At 40.3% G+C, this 11893-nt stretch overlaps 1 long non-coding RNA gene across 1 annotated transcript; it reads right to left on the bottom strand.

Annotated features, from left to right (window-relative positions):
- Positions 1–10515: 10515 nt before the first annotated feature.
- On the bottom strand, positions 10516–11612 carry LOC135288964 (uncharacterized). Its single transcript, XR_010351770.1, has 3 exons — positions 11483–11612; positions 10784–10832; positions 10516–10640 (listed from the first exon to the last, which is right to left on the bottom strand). It is a non-coding gene; the product is annotated as an uncharacterized LOC135288964 (long non-coding RNA).
- Positions 11613–11893: the final 281 nt, after the last annotated feature.

An 11893-nucleotide genomic window follows, 5' to 3' on the forward strand; every position in this document is an offset into this window, starting at 1 on the left:
CAAAGCAAGACTCATTCCCAAACACTGTTGCAGAAACAGAACTATAAAATATTGTGTTTGCTGCAATTGGGGGAATTGCCCAAGTCTGTGCTGCTTCTGCTTTATATCTTCTTTCTCTAGTTTGGAAATCCCCTCCTTGGCAATTACAGAATCATCATGGTTGGAAGCGATCTTCAAGATCAGCTAGTCCAGCTGCCAACATAGCAGCACCATAAATTATATCACCAAATGCCACATCCAGATGCCTTTTGGATACTTCCCAAGACAATGATTCCACCACTTTCCTGGGCAACCTACTCCAGTGCCTAACCACTCTGTCCATGGAAGGCTTTTTTTAATATCTAATCTGAACCTCCTCTGGTGCAAGTTAATGCCATTTTCTCTCATCCTTCCTCTTGAGACATGGCAGAAGAGCCTGTTCCCCACCTCACTACAACCTCCTTTCAGGTAGTTGGAGAGGCAATGAGATCCCCCTGATCCTCTTTTTCTCCAGTATAATTGTGGCTCCCACAGCTCAGTTCCCTCATAAGACATGTTTTCCAGACCCTTCACCTTCTCAATTGCCTTTCTCTGAACACAGTTCAGCCCCTCAGGGTCCTTTTTGAAGTGAGGGCCCAAATTGGACATTTTACTCAAGGTGTGGTCTCATCAGTGCCAAGTACAGGGGCAAAATCTCTCCCCTAGGTTCTGCTGACCCCACTATTCTTGATACAGACCAGGAGGCCATTGGCCTTCTTGGCTATTCATCTGGCTCATATCCAGCTGGCTGTTAACCAGCACCTCCAAGTCCCTTTCTGCTGAGCAGTTCTCAAGCTGCTCTTCCTGCAGCCTGTAGTGCTGCCAGGGGTTGTTGTGACTGAAGTGCAGGACCTGACATTTTGCCTGATTGAACCTCATGCCCATCCATAGTTTATTAAGATCTGTCTGTGGAGATTTTCTACCTTCAAGCAGACCAACACTCCCACCCAACTTTGTTTCATCTGTGAACTTACTCAACTGCCCTGTCCAAATAATCCATAAAGATGTTAAACAGATATTTGCCTTAGGTGAAGACTCCCTCATGCAAACTTGCCATCCACACAGGCTTTATGTGTATTGAAGTCCCTTGCATCCTCTGTCCACCTTCGAATGCATTGATTGGTTTCTGCTGAAAAGCTTCAGTATGGCCCTGGAGTAAATTCTGCAGCTTTTCCTTTGGTCCTGCAGTGCTCTTAAAACAACTTTCTTATTTTTTTATGTGCATCACAGAGACATATAGAATGCTATTGTGTCTCACATGCAACCTGTCTTATTTCCAAACTTGCAACACTCAACACATGAATTAAAGCATTCATAGAAAGGCCCAGCAGGAATGGAAATGTCAGTCACAATGTATGTGGTGACAATAATGTTCTTTCAGCAGTCATTTTGCTTTCTAGAACAGAAGCCTTTGACCCTTCTTATTTTTCGGTCAGTACCCCTACATCTGGTTTAGTCACAGATCCAAAGGAATATATAGTCTTCTTTAAAGACTTTCGTGACTTGGCTTACTGTGCTGGGTCAATCCCCAGGCCTGGGTCACAACACCTATTGTAAGAGGATACCTGTGGCCCATGTGATAACTGTGGCCCAGGTGATGTGCCAAGTACAGTGGGAGCAAAGAGAGCAGGGCATAGGCATCTACCCATAGGACTTTGATAGTTCTCATACGTGTTTACATTTTTATTGCTTTGTATGAAGAAAACACCCAGTTGTTACTGGAACCAGTGAGAGAGGTTTCCTTTTCTATGAACATGAGTTGTTGTAGTTGAAGCGGATTTTGTAATCTGCAGGTGTTAAAATCCACCATATTTTTTCTGAATCATAGTTGACAAAGCCACAAATTAGTGACACAAGCTATTTTTCCTGAAAGAACATACCTAACCAGTATAGAGACTCATGGTACAACAGCAGAAGAAATATCTGTTAATATATATAGCAATAATATACAAATAATGATATAATAATACATGTCTGGGTTTCCTATCCTAATTCCCAAGAGATACTGTACTATCAAAAATGAAGACAGGTTGTCATCTCCAGTAACATGCTGAACTCTACATCTGTTTTAAATAGAAAATTTAGGGAAGATAACTGCACCTGAGTTGGCTGCAAGTACTCCTTTTTTGATTTTCTCTTTAATTTTACTACCTATTCCATCTCTGTTAAGAGCATGAGATACTCATAAACAGAAGGACCAGACAAAATGTGCAGATGGTAATTCACACTTTTAATGTTTGAAGTGTGCTGTATAGGTGGAAAACCTGCATTTAACACCTTGCCATTTTTGGGATTCTGTTAACACTCTTTCCCTGTGCCCAGCTGGGCTTGGAAGACTTCCCCTCTGAGACCTGCTTTGCTGGACTCTCTCTCAGCACTCAGTCCACTCTGCCCTGCCAGCCCGTGCTCTCCTGGTTTCACAACCTTTTTGTTGTACAGTCCCAAATCTCAGAGTATGTGTATTGAGCCCTTATGAATGGATGCTGGCTGTTTGCATTGTCAGACACAAACAGAGACCTATAAAAACTGTTCAGACCACACCAGCCTCAAAGGTGTTGGTTTGAGTGGCTGCAGAATGCTTCATGGGATTGTGTGTGGTGTGGTTATACAGGGACTAGAATAGTTTTCCCTGGCCTGATGAGCCTGGTGGTGCTAAAGGTGCCTGAGCATTGCAAAGTATTCCCTAGAGCTCTAGCTTGTTAAACAGGGCATCTTTTATCTATTTGTACAGGCAAGTTAGCAGAGGAAAGATTATAATGGAAGTGAAAAGTGCTGGATTAAAAACCAGTTACAGGAAATGCAGAATGCAGTTGTGATTTATCATTCAAAATCTCAAGCCATAAATCAGCTCAGTGACCCTTAAATGAATGCAGTAGCAAAGAGGCGTGACTTATAAATCAGGTTTGGACTTCATACATCAACTAGGCAGGACGTAAATCCATTGTTTGACAAGGTATGTCAACAATTCAAGACATAAATAGTGTGATAAGTATTTTCTGACAAAGGTCATCTTGGTTGTAGCCAGTGCTCAGTAAGAACAAGGGGAGGAAAGAGCAGATGGTATTCCTGCATTTGCTGTACACAAGATGCTGAGGGAAGAGCTGGTTTTGCCACCAGGAGGAGAAGGCAGCACAGCCACATCTGTGGGGAATGCCAGCCTTGCACAGCAGAGATCAACACACAGATCTCTTTGCTGGCTCTGATCCTGCTTGGCTGGGAGATGTAAGCTGTGATGTGCAGTGCTGAGCTGAGCTAATTCGCTTCTGTGGTTGAATGTGGCCGGGGATTTCAGGTTTGTATTTTTGCAGAGAGCTCTGCTGCTCCACATAGGTGTGCTGGCTCCCTCCCAGCCAGATGGGTATCTCTGACAATGCTCTGTGCTGTGCTGTCTACACATGCCCTCTGCCAGCTACATATCCATTACAAGTTCTTGTGGAAATGCCAGGACAACTTAACACTCTGGGTAAATAAATCATGACCAAATGACAGAGCCCAGCATGACTGAGCTGGGAAGCAGGGCTGGATCTGGGAGACTGGGCAGGATGTGGTGCCTCTGGAGCGAGGGCCAATCTCTTGCTGCAACTGAGCACTGTGACTTCTGTTATCTTAGATTTATTAGGCTTAAGGCTGTTTACTGCAGTTACCAAAGAAACAATTATCCACTACCATACTTAGCTGCTCTGGAGTGACTTGCTGCATTATGAATTCACTTAAAACGTGCCTCATCCAAATGCTTTTTGAGCACTTCCAGTCATGGTGATTTAACCACTTCCCTGGGCAGCCTGCTTCACTGCTTGACAAGTGTTTCAGTGAAGAATTTTTCCTAATATGCAATCTAAATCTCCTCTGATGTAATTTGAGTTCATTTTGTCTTGTCCTGTTGCTTACCTTGGAGAAGAGACCGATGTAGCCAAATTATAAGATTTTCCCTGATCTCAAACAAAGTAAGGAAACTGTCAGGGACGTGAGGGCACAGCCAGCCCTGACTGCCCCTGCTCAGCCCCCTGCAGCTCTCCAGCCTGCTCAGGGCCCAGGACAGGCTCCAGCTCCCCATAGCCCCGCCCTGGCCCGGGGCAATGAATTGCAGAAAAAAAAGCATTGGTACCAACACCTGTGAAACCCCCTACTAAAGCAATAAAATGAGTTACAAACAGTGTAGATTTGTCAGAAAGAATTTGTGGCAATTTGCTAAATTTCTTCAGCACGATGAGAAATCTCTTGCACAGATGAGCAGCAGTTGGTAGCATTGGTTGCTGTCTCATGTCATACACTGACAGCTGAGATAGGGAAGTGCATCCTGGACAAACTGCAGTTTGGAAATTCTTCAGAAAAGTATGTTCAAAGATTTTTTGCAACTGATAGCACTGTCAAAACAGACAGGGTCCACTTCGTGTCTCCAACTGTTCAGTATTTTTACAAGTGACCTAGAGTATGGGATAAAGAATATGTCTGTGGGCATGCAAGAAGGCATGAAGAGAGAGGGCTAAGAAGGCAGGCACAGTTTGAAATCATAAGGACAGTGAAAAATGCAAGAAAGAAACTGGGAATGATCATAGGTCTGGAAAAAGTCCTCAGTGAAGGAAATTTGAACAAAGATGGGTAGCCTGAAGTAATGAATGCAGCATTAAACTCAGCCAGCAGATGTTAAATAAGATAAAAGTGGCTACAGGGAAGAAAGGTAGCAGACACATGGAGCACTGCAGAGGAATCAGGATTTCAATTGTCCATCAGTACATTCAGGTGAGACACCAGAAGAAGCTTCTGTGCTCTAAGCATGGTGAAACTGTGGAAGAGATTCTCCCAGTGTGCCATAAACCTCCCTCTTGGGAGGTATTTGAATTCAGACTATGCAAAATTCTGTGAAGGTGACACAGGCATCCCTAATTTTGGTTTGGGAGTGGGGAACATACTAGAAGGCAATTTGAGAAACTTGCCAGTGCTGAGTTTATGATCTTGCCAAGCAATCGGGATTACTGTGCAAGTGGCTGGTCCTCAGTATCACCTATTACACTGCCAAGCTGTCATCACAGTTTTGTCATTGTTGATTTTATTTTTTAAGCATATGACTACGTTAATTAGTATCAGACTTAGCAGTGGTTCTCTTTCACTTTACTGGAAAAACCGTATATGTTTTACTATTTCCCCATTAATGACTGCTGAGGTCTAATGAGAATCAGTCATTGTACAAAGTAGTCCTTGCTGCTGTGCATTTCAGCTCCATGAGACAGACATGTGAAGCAGGTGCTAGTGTGGTTGAAGTCTGGATCAATGCTAGCATAGGTAGCATAAAAGGAGTGTGCTTGTTCCATGATGAAGTAAAAACTTTTGTTGTGGAACAACTGAAAATCTGGACTACTGTCTCATGAAAAAGGAGCAGTTGTATCCATATTATACATATAAAGTACATTAGCCTAGAGCAATTATAACTTCTGTATGTATATTTTTAGACGTCTCAAAATATTAGGGAATGCAATGGATTTAGCCTCAAAATGCTCTTCTGAAGTGTGTGATCAAATACTCCTGTTCCTAGCTGTTTAAACATGAAAGCTTAAGGCAATGTGAGGCCAGCACAGACTTTGAAATCACAGGTTCCTGATAGAGCTCATATTATCTGTGTCCTGCTCCTTTCCTCATATTTATTATATGGTTAGAAGAGTAAAATAAAACCAAGTAAAAGGGAACATACACACACACACACACAGAGTGACACTAGTCTGACTCCACGGGACAATGAATTGTCTCACAAAAAAAAAAAAAAAAAGAAAAAAAGAAAAAAAAAATCACACTAGAAAACCCCCAAACTGGAACTTTGTTCTGTTAAAATAAATATTCTTTTATATGCTAATGCTTGTGCAGTTTCTTTATGGATGATCAGTATTAAAAAGCCAATTGCAATCTAAGATGTGTCTAGGAGACTCTTGTACATTGGTGATATGTTCAGAAGATGGTCACAGAGCTCTAAATCCCCAGGTACAACAAGGTGCAGATTGGTCACAGGGTAGGTATTTGTAATACCTACCCTGAATCTTGTAGTTTGGGAGGTTTTCTTTTTGTATTCAGGACATTTCATTTTGAACTTAATCCACTTTCTGAGCATGACATATCTTAGTTACAGGTCAGGACTTGGCTTTTCTAATGCTATCATGTTAGTCAAGTGACTATTGTTGTTTAATATCACCCAACACTTTGAGTTGTCAATGTCCCAAATATGATAACCTGCTTCCTTTTTCCTGCAACATGTCACCCATTAGCATTCCAGCTGCATTACACACTGCCTTCAGGGATACAAAGTTAGGGCACCAGGCTCCCCTAACATTAAACAAAGGGACCGTCTGGTGTCCTTGAACACTCAGGGTTCAGCAAGAGGCGTTAACAGAGATGAACACTCATTTGAATAAAAGCTTTCAGCTGGTTAAATTTATAAAAAATACAGTCTCTTTAATTATCTTACTTGTCTCCTTAATTAATTTGTAATTTTAAAAATGACATACTTAATAGAAATTGTGATTACTGAAATATTATTTACTTACTGCTTACTTCTTACCTCTGTATTTATTGCAAGTCTTCAGCCAGCTCCTTGTTGCTCAATGCACTGGACTTGTATCTTTGGTTCTGAGGCTCACCTCATATTACCAAAGCAATCAGGGTCATACAAAGTAATCCACTGGAAATAGAATAATTAGTTATTCAGTGTGGATTTATATTTGTAAAATTGTTGCTTTGAAACAAGGATAAAATATAAGAGAAAACAGAATGGAAACTATTTTCTGAAATAAAAATTCCATCCATTTGCTGAAGTGGGACTCATAGTTTTCCTTTCCTTACCTTTTCCAGTCCAATTTTAAAAATCCCAAGAGATATTAAGTAACAAATTAGACATGAGCTTCCAATACGTTGTGCCTAGAAAGAAAGGTCAATGTGGTTTTGGGTTGCATCCACCAGGCACCCTATCATCCTGTATTGGAGCAGGAAGCTAATAATCTTTCTTTATGTGGTTTTAGGATGCAAAACATGCTCTTGCAATGCTGTGTTCAGTTATGGGCATCTTATTACCAGAAGGATATTGACAGATCATAAAAGCACAAGGGCTCAGGTCATTTTCATTTGTCACACAGTGTGACATTCCACCCTTCTCCTTCTCCCAAGAGGAAAAAAAAGCATAACAAAATTTGACTCCAGAAATATTCTGTTTTATTTATTAGTAAGTTATGGTAATAAATGCATTGTTCTGATATTATATTATGCAAGTTTAAGTGACCTGCCAGTCTTGTGAGAACAATTCTGAATCCTTGCCATGTATAAAAAATGCAGAATTCTATGCTTGAAGGTCCAAATGAGAAGTTTAAGATGATATTGCTATATATTTCTTGCACCAGAATGGTAAAACAATTTAGGTGTCCACACAGAGATTCAAAAGCAGTTGGCATCTAGAAACCTTTCCAGGATTCCAGGAAGTCTTGGCATGCCCTTTAAAATGTGAAGAGTTTTTTTCCATTCTTATCACAGGAATTACTATTATTTTAAAAATTTAGAAACCTGTAAGCTCTCTTAAGCTAATCACACTTGTCTCCTTTCTAGAGTATTATTAAAGTTTCTGAATTAGTAATGTATTATAATCTTTTGTGATTATATGGATATTTTAATTTTGTTTCATAACTCAATGCCCAAAGAAAGCATTTCTCATTTTTTAAATTATGGAGCAGTTAATTCAGTAGGAGTTTTCTCATTAATTTTCTTTGAAAAGCTTGTGCAATTCTTTGGAGTTTCTTCAGCATCTCACTGAAGGAGGAACAGATTTCCAAAAGCAGCACAATTTATTGGGCTTTATTCTGAATTTGAAAATATTATTTTTGAATCTCTGCTTCATGGGGCTTCAGATATGCTTTCAATTATGTCATAAGAAGAATGAACACATTAAATATTTATTCATGTCTCAAGGGAGACTGTCACCTGGAAAAGGACTCATTCCTGGCCAGAGTGGAGAGTCCTTTGGCACTATGAGCTCAGTCACACCACAGGCAGCTGGAGCCTGGGGGCAGCAGCCACCAGTGCTGCCAGGCTCAGGCAGCCCCTTACCCTTGTGAATAAATCTAGGGCTTTATAAATAAACATGGCTCAGGTTGCTTGTGATCTTTATGTGAAGATTGACTCGTATAACACCCCCTGTTGCATATAACATGCAATACCTGAGGTAAAGCATGATCTGTAAGTAGATTATGATGTCCATCCTTACACAGTGATATGCACAGAGCTGTATGCACATGCACGGTGTATAAGATGGATAGGAGTATGTTTTGTGTACAAGAGGAAAAGCTACTGAGGGAATGAAAACCTGTGACTCCAGTTGTGTGGCTCAGGCCTGGTAAACATCACAGTTTTGTTAGGTGGTCAAATATCTGGATTTCTGAGTGACTGCGGTTACGGTGCCTGGCGCTGGAGCTGCCTGAGGAGGTCACTGCAGCAACGCCTGCTCTTCGATGAAAATATGAGGTTATAAAAGTAGAGTCCTGAAATACAGATGCACAAGGTCTAGAAACATTACGGAAAGGCAGAAAGTGTACTTTGGGTCCTCTATTCTGGAATGAAATTCTTCTTTATGTCTCAAAAGCAGCCATTTCATTTATAAAATCTGTAGTTTGGTAACTATAATAATTGTCAGGACTTTGGAAAACTGCTCAAAGCCTAACCTGGCATTTGCATGTTACTTTTCAGTCACATTTACTACCCCAGGGAGACATTTTTACATTATATGATTCTCTTTACTGTGAGGGTGATAAGCCACTGGAGCAGGTTGTCCAGAGGATTTGTGGATGCCCCAACCCTAAAAGCATTCAAGGCCAGGTGTGTGGGACTTGGAGCAAACTGGTCTAGTGAAAGGTGTCCAAGCTCATGGCAGGAGGGTTGGAACCAGATGATCTTTGAGGTTCCTCCCACCTCAAGCCATTCTACGATCCCATCCTGAGCTCACTCTTCCTTGGAAACAGTGCAACACCATATTTGCACTAATTTCTACTTAAAACCTGGTAGATTTCAGTTTCTGCAATCTGGACATTTTATTAAAGTCTGAACGGACTTGTAAAGAAAAAAAAAGAAGAAACAGAAACATCTGCTGGCTTTTCATTTTTGTTCTATATAGACACTTGCTCTGGTTTCAAGGACAACATGTTTGGTTTCAAGGGTAGCCAAAAAGATATTAAAAATCTTTAAACTTCTTGACTACAGTAATCAGCCTGGAAGATAAGGAAGTAAAAAAGAAGAGAAAAAAAATAGGAAGTTGTCTCCCCCATAGGTTGTTGCTCTGAGGAGAAAAAACCAAAGGTGTGATTATTAATTGGTTTGAGTAGATGACTCCCAAGCACAAAGGTGCCTGAAATACTGAACACATAACCCAGACTGGTGTCCCAATCAGTGACATTGTCATATCATAAGCCCACCCTACAAAATACACCACAGAGAACACTTACTGCAAATAAAGTATAACTGGTATAATACAGAAAAAATGCTGTGAGTATGAGAGTAAATAAATCCAAATTTTAAGTAGCAGCTGTTAAACCAATAGAGTAAATGTTTATAGCAATTTTCTTTTAAGACACTCTGGTTGAATCTGTCTTTATCTCAACCCTTCAGGCCCCACATTGGATGCCAAAAAGAACTGTTATGGTTTTAAACCCAGCTGGAGATGAAACACCACACAGCCACTGGCTAACCCACCCTTTCTTCCCTCAAACCCCTGTGGCATGGACAGGAACATTGAAGTAAAACTTGTGTGTTGAGATAAGAGCACTTTAATAATTGAAAAGAAAGTAAATTGGGTCAGTTCAGGTCATAAATTGGGTCACTTCTGGTCATCTGTCCCAGCTATGCTCCCCACAGTTAGGGTTGCTTGGGTTTTTTTGGGGTTTTTTTTTTTTGGTTTTCTTTTTTTTTTTTTTTTTTTTTTTTTGTATTTTTTTAAAAATTTACCTCCTCACTGGCATGAGACAAGGAAAAAACTCCTTGACTTAGGACAAACATGACTTAGCAAAAAACCAACACATTAGTGTGTTATCAACACCGTTCTCATTCCAAACCCCCAAAATAGCACTGTAACAGCTACTGAGAAGCCATTAAATCTACCCTAGCTGAAAACAGGAAACTTCAAAATGCCATAACATTGGGAAATTCCCATTGGCACTGGTACATGTATGTCCCATGGTACCTCGGGCATGGCAGTGTCTGGCACCATGGTTCCAGTCACTTGGTGCCAGGCAAGGACGCTGTTGGATCTTTGTTGAACCATGTGCTGCTCAGCCATGCACAAATCTCAGTGCCCTTCTCTTCTTCAGGCTTTTCTACTCCCATTCCTCAGCACTGTGAAAGATGAGACTCTGTCCTGCAGTGAGAGAGTCTTGGGAGCAGAAATTCTACAGCTCTCTGTTGATTGCAAAGGCAAGGCTGGGAAACGAGGATGTGCATCGCTTCTGAAATGTCACCTGCTCGGCAAACTTCGGCATCCCTGTCCTTGTGTCGCCCTTGGAAGCACGGGGAAGGATGCACTGCTGCTGGCCAACAAATGGTGGAGCTCTTGCTTTGGGAAATGGGGACGATCATTTCACTGCTCCCAACCGATGCTGAAAGAGGAGCTGGCAAGACACGTATGTGTGTTAAACTGCAGGACTGCTGAAGGACCAGTTTTATCTGTTAGACGGATGCCAGTGGAGAATTGAAATATATTGTAGCTAAAAAGACTAATTTTTTTTTCTTTTTTATCTTTAAGAGCACCTACCTTGGAGATGGTGGCTAAAGGATGCTCCTGATTTAACAATCTTCATTTTCTGAAGAAGGCATAAATTAAGAATTAAATGTAGCTCATCTGACTTTTTTGATTTAAGAATTCTGTTTATGTACAGCAATTAACGTTTAAATTTTTTAAAGACAAAAAAGTCTGTTTAATATTTTAGTATTAATTCCTAGAAAGTAAAGAAAAAATAAGCTGTAGATTTTCTAATGCACTTTTTGTAATATTTTCAACACAACTATTCAGATCACTCACTAGAACTTTACAAAACTACGTCAGAAAAAAAAGTTAAAATAATCACTTTCATAGGAATATCCCATCATTTAAACCAGACTTTTTAGGTTTCCTAGAATTACTTTTTGTATAAATCTTTATTTAGACACTTTTCATAGATATGTTCCTAAGAAAGATAATGTTTTTTGGGGTTTTTTTCATGTCAAATGACACACTGGACTAAAAGAGTTAACAAATAATTTGTCCCACACAGACAAGTTTTTCGGAACATAGGCAATAAAGTTTTATGTGACTGATAGATATTTTTTTTTTATCTTTACATGTAATATTACTAATATATATACTTGTGGGAAATACGTATGTGCTCAGCTTTACATATATATCCAGTTACATCTTCCTGGTGTAGGAAAATATCCCAGATAAGCTTTTTCCCTCTGTCATTGCAATACATACATAAAAGCACCAGCCTGTGTTACACTATCAGTGTCACAGCCCAAATACTGTCTTGTTCCACCCCAGCTACTGACTGTCTTATAGATTTGGGGCCAAAATATCCTTTTTATGCCTGTAAGTGATGCTTGGGATAGAAAGCCACCATGTCATAGTTAGGAAGACACTAACAGATTAACTAGAATATCCTGGCCTTTGTGTTGCATAATGTGCTTGATAAATTGACTGCAAATTGTTCTGCAGAGCAGAAACCCAAAACCAAATAGAAACTGCACACACCCTCAAATCCAGCATTCCAACTTGCAAGAAAACTCCAAACAACATAAAGTATTTCAGCACAATTTGGTTTGGAGCAGCTACATGGAATCTGGACAGCCAGGAAAGCATTCCCCCTCCATTTCTTCCTCTGCCATT

This window comes from Passer domesticus, chromosome 1 (assembly GCF_036417665.1).
Source record: "Passer domesticus isolate bPasDom1 chromosome 1, bPasDom1.hap1, whole genome shotgun sequence".
Taxonomy (NCBI): domain Eukaryota; kingdom Metazoa; phylum Chordata; class Aves; order Passeriformes; family Passeridae; genus Passer; species Passer domesticus.